Below are 12,915 nucleotides of genomic sequence, written 5' to 3' on the forward strand. Positions count from 1 at the left end.
AGTCCTGCTGTGGCAGTTCCAAGGGCTGCGGCCAGTCCTGCTGTGGCAGTTCCAAGGGCTGTGGTCAGTCCTGCTGTGGCAGTTCCAAGGGCTGCGGTCAGTCCTGTTGTAGCATCCCTTGCTGCCAAACCTGCTGCGCCCCCTGCTGTCCTCCATGCTGCAGTACCAAAGGATGTTGCTCCAAGAAATGCTAAGGAATAAGGAATGCAGTCTCAACAGAAGCTGCCAGGTGGAATTTACATCTTTGACAGAATAAAAAAAAATCCTTCCAGTAGCACCTTAAAGACCAACTAAGTTAGTTCTTGGTATGAGCTTTCGTGTGCATGCACACTTCTTCAGATAGCACACGAAAGCTCATACCAAGAACTAACTTAGTTGGTCTTTAAGGTGCTACTGGAAGGAATTTTTTTTATTTTGACTATGGCAGACCAACACGGCTACCTATCTACATCTTTGACAGAGTCGCCCTGCTGAATTAAGCACCTAAAGCTTTGAACCTCCCCCCTTCTCTCTCTCTCTCTCTCTCTCTCTCTCTCTCCTTCTTCCCCTCCCTTTAATCTTTTCTGTGAAAGGGGGAGCCTTTTTAAGGTCAGACGCGGTGTTCCCATTTTCTTCTTGGTGCCTGGCGTCCTTTCAATCATAGTTCAATAAACTTATATGATGACTTGATATTCTTGTAGCCTGTCATTTGTGAGTCTCTCTCCTTTCTCCCCCACCCCGCCCCAATGGTTTCCTAAGAATATTCTCATTCCTATTATTCTTGCAATTAATTTATTAATCATCTTCTAAACCACTGACTCAGGGCGATTTACACGTAAGGTGATTAGAAATGCAAAACAACAAGCGTATTTAAAAAGAAGACCATACAAAGTCATGGCGGAGACCCATTTATCCAGCTGGGAAAACCTGTTGGAACAAAAGCATCTTTAACCGTTTCCAGGAAGTACAGGAAAGGGGTGCCTGTTGTGTCTTGCCAGGAATGCTGTTCTACAGAAGCCACTCTGAAAGCCCTGCTCCAGGTTACTGCTGAGAGGGCTTTTGAGGTGTTTGCAACTTGCAGGAAAGACTCTCCCACATATCACAGCGATCTACTGGGTGTATAATGGGAAAGGCTGTCTCTCAAGTTACCTGGTCTTGAGCTGTATAGGAACATAAGAAATACTTTGATGGATTAGGTCAATAGTCTACCCAGTCCAGCATCCTGTTCTCACAGCGGCCAACTAGGGGAAATATGCAAGCAGAACTTATGCTCAAGAGAACTCTCCCCTCCTGATACTTCCAGCTACTGGTTTTCAGAACCATGTTGCTTCTGACAGTGAAGGTAGTTTCAGCTGGGGGTGTGGGGAAGATCACCTAAGCCATGGGTAGGCAAACTAAGGCCCGGGGGCCGGATCCGGCCCAATCGCCTTCTAAATCCGGCCCGCAGATGGTCTGGGAATCAGCATATTTTTGTGTGAGTAGAATGTGTTATTTTATTTAAAATGCATCTCTGGGTTATTTGTGGGGCAAAGGAATTCATTCATTCCTCCCCAAAAAAAATACAGTGGTACCTCGGGTTCCATACGCTTCAGGTTTCATACACTTCAGGTTACAGACTCCGCTAACCCAGAAATAGTACCTCGGGTTAAGAACTTTGCTTCAGGATGAGAACAGAAATCATGCTCCGGCGGTGCGGCGGCAGCTGGATGCCCCATTAGCTAGAGTGGTGCTTCAGGTTAAGAACAGTTTCAGGTTAAGAACGGACCTCTGGAACGAATTAAGTACTTAACCCGAGGTACCACTGTATAGTATGGCCCCCCCACAAGGTCTGAGAGACAGTGGACCAGCCCCCTGCTGAAAAGGTTTGCTGACCTAAGCCCTTATATTCCAGCTTGATCATTGAGATTGCCATTCCATAAGGTGGTGGGACTCATTTGACAACAAGAAGAAATCCAAGCCTTTAGTTTTATCCACCAGTTCCTGTGTGATGCACTGCCATAGATATTCAGCAGGTGCCTTCTGTGCCAACTTTAAACACAAGCTGAAAACTTTACTATTGCGTGGATAGGCGGAGTCTCCCCAACCCCCAGGTGACCCCCGAGCAGAATAAAGACTCAAGACAGCATGCTATGGGATTAAAATTTGCCATAACTTTATTAAATTTCAGATACAGGGAGACCTTGGCTCAGGCATTGGATGATAATCCCTCCCAGTCCCCAGCCGGCGATCTGGGAGACATCAGGGTTATCCAGAATGTGTAGGGATTGGGCTGGGTCTGGAGAACATATGTTCAAGCAGAGAGCCCCCCCCCCCCCGTTTCACCGCCATTGGAGGAGAGAGCAATGACAACCTCTTGGCCTATGGCCAATGCCTCCGCTCAAGACCCCTTTAACGGGGAACCCTGGGATCACCGCCGCAAGGGGGGTATGGGTTACTGCTCCCCCCCTCAATTTAAGAAGATAGATTAAAGGATTCCGCCCAAGGCCTGAAAACCACCAAAGTTGTGACGTTTTGCTACGGGAAAGGCAAAACCTGCCAATGCAGGAAAATGCCTTTCCGGCCTTTCAACAGCGACCCTGACGTAGCAGCGCCTGCGTACCTGTGGAGAAGAGGTTAACCTGCAAGAGAAGTCTTAACTGAGGGAGGGGAGGGTGGGAGAAGCTCTGGAGCCAACTGATGCTTTGCAGGTAAGATTCACCTTCTGTTGTGTGGTCAGGGTGGTCCCTCCCCTTACTTGGCCAATCCCCTGGCAACGCCTTCCCAGGCAGGATTGGGCGATTGGCTAAGGTAGGCGGAGACCTCCAGGTATCCAGCCCGGGGAGGATGAAGCCAGCCTGAATGACCAGGATCCAGGGTGTGTGTGTGTGTGCAACCACGCAAAAGGCACCCCCCATTAGATGTGGGGAGCGGTCATTACACCAGGCAATTTAGGAAACATCCTTCCACAATGGTTCATGGGTGTCAGTTTTTAATCTTTATGTGGTTTTTATGGCAGTGTTTTATGTTTCATTGCGATAGAAAGCTTTGATATATTTTTTTATGACATAGCGGTATATAAATATATCTTAAAACTAAATATGGAGGGGCCTGGGGGTTGCATCTGGCCTCCGAGCCTGAAGCTCCGCACTCTTGGACTAAGCAACAAAGGTTTGGCTGTCAAACCTGAACCTTCCCTTTCAAACAGTTGCACAGTCTGAGCAAACACATTAAAAATGTTTTGCGATGCTGTGGTGTTCCTCCTTGTTAGGTTGATAATGAGGTTGTTGACATCGCTCAAATTTCCTGGAACACCAAACCCTGATGCTTATCTTCTCAACTGTATATCTCTAGTCTTGTTTAAATCTAAACAATAATGAGCCCTTTCTCTCCTCCCTTCTCCAAAAAAGTATTAAAGGGGAAGAAGTAGTATTGGAAATTTCTGCAAAAATATAAAATTCACCACCCATTCGTAATTAAATAACCAACCGGGTTTCCCCCTCCTGTCCTTCTGTGATAACCTAAGTCTGATGCCTGTGGTGGCTACTTCATTCTCACTTTGCCTCCAAAGCCTCACCTCCACTCACCACTCCCTACCACCCAGCACCCGATGCCAGCCCTGTGTACAGTCTAGACACCGATATGTGGCAATCAATCCATCAGGGCAAATGGGGCACTGCCTCACCAACCTTTCTCAGCCCTCAGCAACTCTGAAAATATTTTTGTTGCCTTACCATCACACAGAGCATGACACTTCCTGTCATTCCCTCTGGCTCCTGGCTTGAGAGCAGTACATGTGAAAAGGATCTAGGAGTCTTGGTTGACCACAAACTTGACATGAGCCAACAGTGTGACGTGGCAGCTAAAAAAGCCAATGCAATTCTGGGCTGCATCAATAGGGGTATAACATCTAGATCAAGGGAAGTAATAGTGCCACTGTATTCTGCTCTGGTCAGACCCCACCTGGAGTACTGTGTCCAGTTCTGGGCACCACAATTCAAGAAGGACACTGACAAACTGGAACGTGTCCAGAGGAGGGCAACTAAAATGGTCAAAGGCCTGGAAACGATGCCTTATGAGGAACGGCTAAGGGAGCTGGGCATGTTTAGCCTGCAGAAGAGGAGGTTAAGGGGTGATATGATAGCCATGTTCAAATATATAAAAGGATGTCACATAGAGGAGGGAGAAAGGTTGTTTTCTGCTGCTCCACAGAAGCGGACACGGAGCAATGGATCCAAACTACAAGAAAGAAGATTCCACCTCAACATTAGGAAGAACTTCCTGACAGTAAGAGCTGTTTGACAGTGGAATTTGCTGCCAAGGAGTGTGGTGGAGTCTCCTACTTTGGAGGTCTTTAAGCAGAGGCTTGACAACCATATGTCAGGAGTGCTCTGATGGTGTTTCCTGCTTGGCAGGGGGTTGGACTCGATGGCCCTTGTGGTCTCTTCCAACTCTATGATTCTATGATTCCTCCTACTCCTGGTGGCCTCTCTGTCCTACATGTCCCAATGGGCAGCACCAGGTACCACTGGCTTTCTGCTATGCTTTCCATCGGAAGAGAACTCCTGAGCTGTGCCACTGCTATGACTCTGTCTGGGACCAGGAGTCGGATTCCTCTTGTTCAGGTGGCTGTGAAATCCGCTCCACTTCCCAGCCGTGTACGATGTGGTCCCCCACTCCCCACAGGGGGCAGGGGGACTTTGTCCCCCATTGCCTGGGGGATCCCGGCCACGTCAGAGCCCGGCCAGCCAACCTGCTGGCCGGGGGGGGGGCGTGGCTGCTTAAAGTGAGGAGCGAGCCAGAGGACTTCCTTTTTGGCTCGCTTCCTCAATCATCTGCCCTTCCTCCCTATTTTGCTGGTTAGGCAATGGCCTTGCTATGGACTTCGGTTGGTCGCCTTGGTTGTCCGAGGGGCCTGGTAGGAATTTTTCCACTTGGCAAATTGGCACTGGCCACTTGGTTTTCACCTACCTCGTAGCAATCGTCACAACTTTGTTAGGGTTGCGGTTAGGCATTGTTTGATCTTGTGTGGGGGAGGGGAGGTGTGGCCATCACCTGCCCCTCCATGCTTAAGGGTATTCCAGTAAAGGAATCCGGGAGTGTTGATCTTGTCCAAAGCCTGGTTGAGGGCTAGAGCCTTGACACAACTCCAACGGGAACACCAAGGGGAGCTTGAGTTGGGCTTCCCCCACCAGTGGTTTACCCTTACCGGACTTCCTGCACAGGCGCAGGAGTCAGATATAGCCGGGTCCAACCAATGCCTAAGCCAATACCACTCACTGAGAGCCAGTGTGGTGTAGTGGTTAAGAGCGGTAGACTCGTAATCTGGGGAACCGGGTTCGCGTCTCCGCTCCTCCACATGCAGCTGCTGGGTGACCTTGGGCCAGTCACACTTCTTTGAAGTCTCTCAGCCCCACTCACCTCACAGAGTGTTTGTTGTGGGGGAGGAAGGGAAAGGAGAATGTTAGCCGCTTTGAGACTCCTTAAAGGGAGTGAAAGGCGGGATATCAAATCCAAACTCTTCTTCTTCTTCTTCACATTCTATAATTCAATAAAGTTTGCCCAATAACATAAACCTAATATCTGTGTCCTTGTGTGAATTATTTCCAACAAGGGGGTGGCTGCGGGGTCTTGACCTGCAAGCCAGTGTTCCCTGCAAGCCCAGCTCAAGAATGTGGCACTGCCATGGTGATTCTGAGGACTCCATTTCATAAGACCCTGGAAGACCTGGACCACCCTCAATCTGTCGCAGTAGGAGGTTTTGCCCCTTTAAGTAGAGCAGAATGCCACACCATGTGTGGTGGTGCTCACAATTCATCTGTACCTAATGAGCAAGGGCTCATTTTCAGCTTATTCTTCAGTGGAACAACTTCAGAGCTCTGTGTTTCCCTTTGCACAAGCTTGCATCCAGGCTGATCTTTATCCTGCCTTGCCTTGTGTCCAGCCTGAATGCCACCTTGTTTTGCAACCTGTTTGCCACTTCAAAGTAGGACACTGTCATCCCTCTCGGCTAGAAGTGCAATGGATCTGGAGGCTGGCGAGTTGTGTTTTAACAACTTCTCTAGAGCAGGGGTCAGCAAACTTACCGTGCCTCAGCCAGTGTCTCCGGCGCCGATCGCATGGTGGGCTGGAGGGTGGGGGAGCGTGTGTCCATACGCGTGCGCACATGCATGTGCACACGCTATTTCCACTGCATTTCTGGGTTGGAGGAGCACTGGAAATAGCTTGTGCGCATGTGCACGGGCCTCCTCCGACCCGGATGTGCACCGGAAATAATGCCTGCACATGTGCAAATAACGGCTGTGCATGCGCAAATAACACTTGTGCATGCGCACAAGCTATTTCCGGTGCTCCTCCAACCCGGAAGTGGGCAGCCATGGGCAGCGCAGTGTCGGTAAGAGTGGGCTGTGGCAGTGGGCAGTGGGGGTCACTGGGGGCCAGATAAACAAGTCCCTTGGGCCTTCTCTGACACACAGGCCTTAGTTTGGGGACCCCTACTCTAGAGCATACGCAGGTGGCGCTGTGGGTAAAAGCCTCAGCGCCTAGGGCTTGCCGATCGAAAGGTCGGTGGTTCGAATCCCCGCGGCGGGGTGCGCTCCCGTTGTTCGGTCCCAGCGCCTGCCAACCTAGCAGTTCGAAAGCACCCTCGGGTGCAAGTAGATAAATAGGGACCGCTTACTAGCGGGAAGGTAAACGGCGTTTCCGTGTGCGGCTCTGGCTCGCCAGAGCAGCGATGTCACGCTGGCCACGTGACCCGGAAGTGTCTCCGGACAGCGCTGGCCCCCGGCCTCTTGAGTGAGATGGGCGCACAACCCTAGAGTCTGTCAAGACTGGCCCGTACGGGCAGGGGTACCTTTACTCTAGAGCATAAAAATGTGTGCTTGGAGATGGAATTCCATTTGTCAGGATAAGAGAAGTAGCCACCCATCCACCCAATTCTACCTGCAGAAGCTGACAAATGTCAGGTGGGATGTCTGCCCACCTCACACACCTTCACCCTCTTTTGTCTGAGGCAGCTTCCTCACTGCCTAATGGCAGGGACAGTCCTGACAAAGCCAAAGGAAACTTCCAGAAGGCCTATGGCCAAGCCCAAGAGACTATGTGCAATGTAGCATCTAGGAACTCTGATGGAAACAAGAGATTCAGGGGAAATAAAACAGAAGACAAGTGGAACATACATAATTGTTTTATTGTTGCTGCATTAAGAGATTGAAACACTGAGTATGTCTGTAGCCAGCATAATGCCGATCAGATGTGGCTGGATTTGGTGCACACCAGAAGTTGTTGCTCTCATTAGTCCCATCCAGCATGGTTAAAGGATGATGGGTGTTGTAGTCCAACACGAACTGTATGGTGCCATTTTGGCTATGCTACGAACCTTTGCTGGTTTTATACTATGAGGTTCTATGGCCAATGTTGGGAAGTGGAGTTTGTTGAGGTTGCTGAGGTTTCTCTGGTGAAGAAAGCTAGGGCCCTCTTGCAAAAGAACTACAGTTTCCTATGGAATGACAGTTTTAGCCTTTAAGTGTAGAATACATGCAAAGAAAGGAATCACTAAAGAACTGTAAGTCAGGCTAACAACAACACCAAGAAAAACAATGACCTGCAATTATATAACACGAGAAGGGAAGAACATAATGCAATTAGAGTGTGGAGGCGGGGAAAAGGCTTCAGGCATCTAATGTGGTACAGCAGATAATCCAGAAAGTAGTCAAACTGGGACTGCAAATTATGCCCTTCTCCTCTCAGCTGCTGAGACTGAGACATACAGGACTGCTGATGGAGTTCCTTTAGCATTTCTTCACTGGTGGGCAACACTGCTGGATGGGGAGCTGAGCCCTAGGAGCGCAGCAGGAAGAATAGGAATACCGGGTGACCCAACAGCATTGGTTGGGTCTGCTGACATAATAGACCAGTCTTGGACTGGGCCTCCGGCAACAGCAGCAACCACGACCTCTGCAGCAGCGACAACAGCTCATCTTTAGAGAGGAGAAGGGTAAACCTGGAAAGAAAGATTGGGAAGGAGAGTTACAGAGAGTTGAATAAGCCAAGCAGGGTGCTATTAGGTAAAGGTAAATGGACCCCTGACCATTAGGTCCAGTAGTGACTGACTCTGGGGTTGCAGCGCTCATCTCGCTTTATTGGCCGAGGGAGCCGGCGTACAGCTTCCGGGTCATGTGGCCAGCATGACTAAGCCGCTTCTAGCAAACCAGAGCAGCGCACAGAAACACTGTTTACCTTCCCGACGGAGCAGCACCTATTTATCTACTTGCACTTTGATGTGCTTTCAAACTGCTAGGTTGGCAGGTGCAGGGACCGAACAACGGGAGCTCACCCCATCGTGGGGATTCGAACCGCCAACCTTCTGATCAGCAAGCCCTAGGCTCTGTTTAGACCACAGCACCACCCGTGTCCCTTCAGGGTGCTATTACTCTCCGCTAAATCCCCAAGTGACTCATTCAATTCCCCTGACCACTAGTTCTATGTCTTGACATGTTGCCCTTGCCTCCATCTCAAAGTTCAAACAACCACAGAGAAATCTTTAATTCCTGCCCATATAGCTTGCCCCAAGAGATAAGAAAAGTTTGTTCCTGTTTCAAAGCAGCTACCCTTTCTTCTTCCAGGTTACATGGAACCAGGCAGAGGGCCTTCTCGGTAGTGGCGCCCGCCCTGTGGAATGCCCTCCCAGCAGATGTCAAAGAGAAGAACAACTACCAGACTTATAGAAGACATCTGAAGGCATCCCTGTTTAGGGAAGCTTTTAGTGTTTAACAGATCACTGTATTTTAATACTTTGTTGGAAGCTGCCCCGAGTGGCTGGGGAAACCCAGCCAAATGGGTGAGGTATAAATAATAATAATAATAATAATAATAATAATAATAATAATAATTCCAAGAGCCAGTAGGGTGGGGTGGGTAGAGTGTTGGACTAAGACCTAGGAGACTACTGTTCTTGTCCCCACTCAGTCATGAAGCTGGTCTAGACACTGTATCAGTGTGTATAAAATGGGGAGAGGGAAAACCATGTATGTCAACTTGGGCTACTTGGATGAAAGGTGAGATATGAATGTAATAAAAATAAAATCCCAGGGTTACACCCAACTCAGTCCACTGAAACAAATGGACCCAAGTTAGGCATGTCTGTAACTCTGGATGAGTCTACTATGAGTAGCAAAACCATTGGCTACAGCCCCTATATTCCAATGCTCTCAGGGATGGTGGGAATCTAATAGTACCTGGAGGGACACAGGTTCCCCATACTTGACCTATTCTTTCAACAAGATTATTTTTGGCCCTGGTATGGGACAAAATGGAACTGAGACAGAGCTGAGGGACAGCCTCTCTCTCGACAACAAATAGTGAACACTGAAAAATCACTTGCTTTCCCAGAGAAGACAACATGAATTTAAGAATTTGCAAAAAGAACTGACAATGAAGGAATGTATGAAGGAATGAAGGGATGACCAAATTCCACCAAACATATATTTTCCCTGCATCAAGAGAGATCAGCAAAATCAGCTTACCTTGGCCAACTTTGGAAGTGCTCAAGAAGTTCTAATGAATGAGTGAAGAGCTTGTGGACCAGAAGCCTTTTATATGGCACAGCAAACACTTCCTAGAGGAAGTGAAGTAGCTCCAAAAAGCCACTAATTCTTGATGAAAGGCTCATATCCTCTCTGGTTTGCCACCTTCCAGTTTAAGATACTTGGCTTGATCAATATATCTCATTAAATATCTCTCATTAATTAAAAATGTGGGTGATTAATGCTATCCCGGTTTAATACACTGATGATTTTGACATCGAAGTGCAACACACTTAGAGAAGTATGTAAGAATGATGCAGTATAACATCAGGTGAGTTGCTCAATGGTGCCCATCAACTGAAGTCTCTTGCGGATGACGCAGTGTTTGGAATAAACAACGTAGTTGAGTTCACTGAATTAGTTCACAAAACCTGTGGACTACAGTGGTACCTTGGTTTGCAACTGTTTTGGATTACAACCACATCAAACCCTGAAGTGTGTGTCCCTTTTTTGGGATTACAATCTATTCCCTTCCCCAGAGGGTTGGAGGAGCACCAGAAATAGCTTGTGCGCATGTGCACGGGGCTCCTCTGACCCGGATGTGCACTGGAAATAACACTTGCGCATGTGAAAATAATGCTTATGCATATGCACAAGCTATTTCCAGTGCTTCTCCGATCCAGAAGTGGGCAGCCATGCAGTGCAGCACAGGTAAGAGCGGGTGGAGGCAGCGGGTGGCGGGGGTTGCCGTGGGCCAGATAAAGTAGTCCCTCAGACCTTATCCGGCCCACGGGCCTTCAGTTTGGGGACCCCTGGTCCATTCCATGCACATATGCATTCATTCAAATTGGATGAACACTTGGAAAAGGCTGGGGCCACGTATGAAATGCAGCAGTGATTCATGTGGAATCTGAGCAACCTATCTTCTGCCTCATCATTTGGAGCATCATAAAATGCCATCTCACCTTCTGAAGGCTGGTAGTAGGCGTGATGAGATGGACATATTGCAACACGAGTGCATGATCTGACCATTGGGAAATGTCATCTTAAAGAATAACAGCAATTAGGATGCAAGGGAGAGCAGAATCCATATTAGAACTCCTTCCAGGTGACGTGGCAATGGCAACTGAACTAGCTGGTGAAAAATAAAGGGAGAAAAATTAATGGAGGTGCAAACATCTATCAATATCTATTAGTGAGATCTAAATGGAACTGCCAAGTTCAAAGGCAGTATAAGAACATTAGAAGAGCCAAAATATGGAGGGATTTATGATATGTAAAAAGAACCAAGGAAAGAGAAGATGGGAAGTCATTGATATCTTAAGGATGTAAAAATGAGCACAGTGGTACCTCGGTTTAAGAACAGCCCTGTTTACAAACTATTTGGTATATGAACTCTGCAAAACCAGAAGAAGTGTTCCGGTTAGCAAACTTTACCTCGGTCTACGAATGGAAGCTGAACGGTGGAACGACACTGGTGGTGGGAGGCCTCATTAGGGAAAGTGTGCCTCAGTTTAAGAACGGCTTTGGTTTAAGAACGGACTTCCAGAACAAATCAAGTTCATAAACTGAGGTACCACTGTACTTTAAATTGTAAAACAGATTATCAAGAATGTATAAAAATTTGGTGAATGCTTGTTGGTGATGTGGAGGAAATAACAATGACATGATCCACATGTGGTGGACGTGTGAAAGGATTAAGATTTTTTTTTGGGGGGGGGATATACGATGAATTAAAAAAGTTGATGAGGATAACTTTTACTAAAAAGCCGGAGGCATTTCTATTAAGTATTTTAGATAAAGAGGTTCCAAAAAATCTAAGAGAGGTATTCTTGTATGCAATCGCAGCGGCTTGAATACTTGTGGCCAAGGGATGGAAAGATCACGAGGCTTCAAAAATAACAGATAGGCAAATCAAATTACAGGATTTGGTGGAGACGGCTCAATTGACTAGCAAACTCAGAAGGAACTGAAAGCAAAAATTTGTGGAAAAATGGGATGGTTATAGTAGATATGTTAAAAAATACAATAATAGCTTTAACTCCGTGCTAGCATTTGAGTGATAAAGGAACTAAAAGGAGGTGGACAACAATTAGGGATTTATTATGTTTTCAGAATATACTGGAAAATTTATATAGAAAGGTTTATTGTTTTGTGTACATTCGATTGTAAGATAAAACATATGCAAAGGGACTTGACAGGAAGTCAAAGTTGAAGAAAAGATTTTGTAAGATAAAAGGGGAAAATATTTACTTTCATTATTATCATTTTGTGTGTGTGTGTGTGTGTGTGTGTGTGTGTGTGTGTCTGTACATATGTGTGTTTTGGTATGGGATGTTTGGGAGGAAATAAGACGGTAAATAACAAATAACAAACTAAATATTGATGTAGGTAATTTTTATTTCTCAATTATATTTAGTGCTAGTATGGTTGTAATGTTTTTTGTAACATAAAATCATTCAATAAAAATTATTTTTTTAAAAAATTGTAAAACAGAAAATTTAATAAAAACTATCAAAAGACATTAGAATAGCCCTGTCTCCAGTAAAGTGTTGATCTCAGATTGTGCTGATAAGCAGGGATGTGATCCTCAAACGCTGTTGGACTCCAACTCCCATCTTTCTTGGTCATGTTGGCTGGAGCTGCAGAAAATTGGAGTCCAACAACATCTGTCCACAGGTTCCCCACATAAGAAGAGGCTGTTGGATCAGAACAATGACCCATCTAGTCCGGCCTCCTGTTCTCACAGTGGCCAACCAGATGTCCCAATAGGAAGCTCACAAGCAGGATTTTACCACAAGTGACTCTCCCCTCCTGTAATTTCCAGCAACTGGCACTTAGAAGCACTGCTGCCTTCTGTGGGAGCACAGCATAGCTATCATGCCTAGAAGCCATCAGTAGCCTTATCCTCCACATTTCTTTCAAATCCTCTGTTAAAGCCACCCAAGTTGGTGGCCATCACTGTATCCTGTGGGAACGAGTTCCATAGTTTAACTATGTGTGGTTGGAAGAAATGCTTGAATCTCTCGTACGTCATCCGACATTCATTACTGAATGTCCACGAGTTCTAGTATGATGAAAGAGGTAGAAAAACTTTATTGGCTTTCTTTGCGCAATGCATGATTTTATAAACTGGATGGACTTTGATTACAAGAAGCCAAGCCTGATTTAATTAATTGCTCATCTACGCAAATACTGTCATCAGTACTATCTCAAACACTCTGGCTGAGATCCAATGATGTGCTTGTGATGCAATATCTAATGCTTACAACATCTTACACCTATGACCAGAAAAACACTCCAAGTGATATTGTGGCAGATAAATATAGTATTTATGCAGCATGATTTCGGATTGTAGCAATACGATGTGGCCTTTCAGCCAGTGTTTTCATTGTTCTGGCTAAAACCTCCGCACCTTGAGCCTTAACCTGGTGAA

The 12,915-nt window shown here is 46.7% G+C and overlaps 1 long non-coding RNA gene across 1 annotated transcript; it reads right to left on the reverse strand.

Moving 5' to 3' along the window:
- Positions 1–7,123: 7,123 nt before the first annotated feature.
- Positions 7,124–9,756, reverse strand: LOC309520707. Its single transcript, XR_014214318.1, has 2 exons — positions 9,480–9,756; positions 7,124–7,957 (listed from the first exon to the last, which is right to left on the reverse strand). It is a non-coding gene; the product is annotated as an uncharacterized lncRNA (long non-coding RNA).
- Between the last annotated feature and the right edge of the window lie 3,159 nt (positions 9,757–12,915).

This window comes from Podarcis vaucheri (assembly GCF_965113315.1).
Source record: "Podarcis vaucheri genome assembly, chromosome: 16".
NCBI lineage: Eukaryota > Metazoa > Chordata > Lepidosauria > Squamata > Lacertidae > Podarcis > Podarcis vaucheri.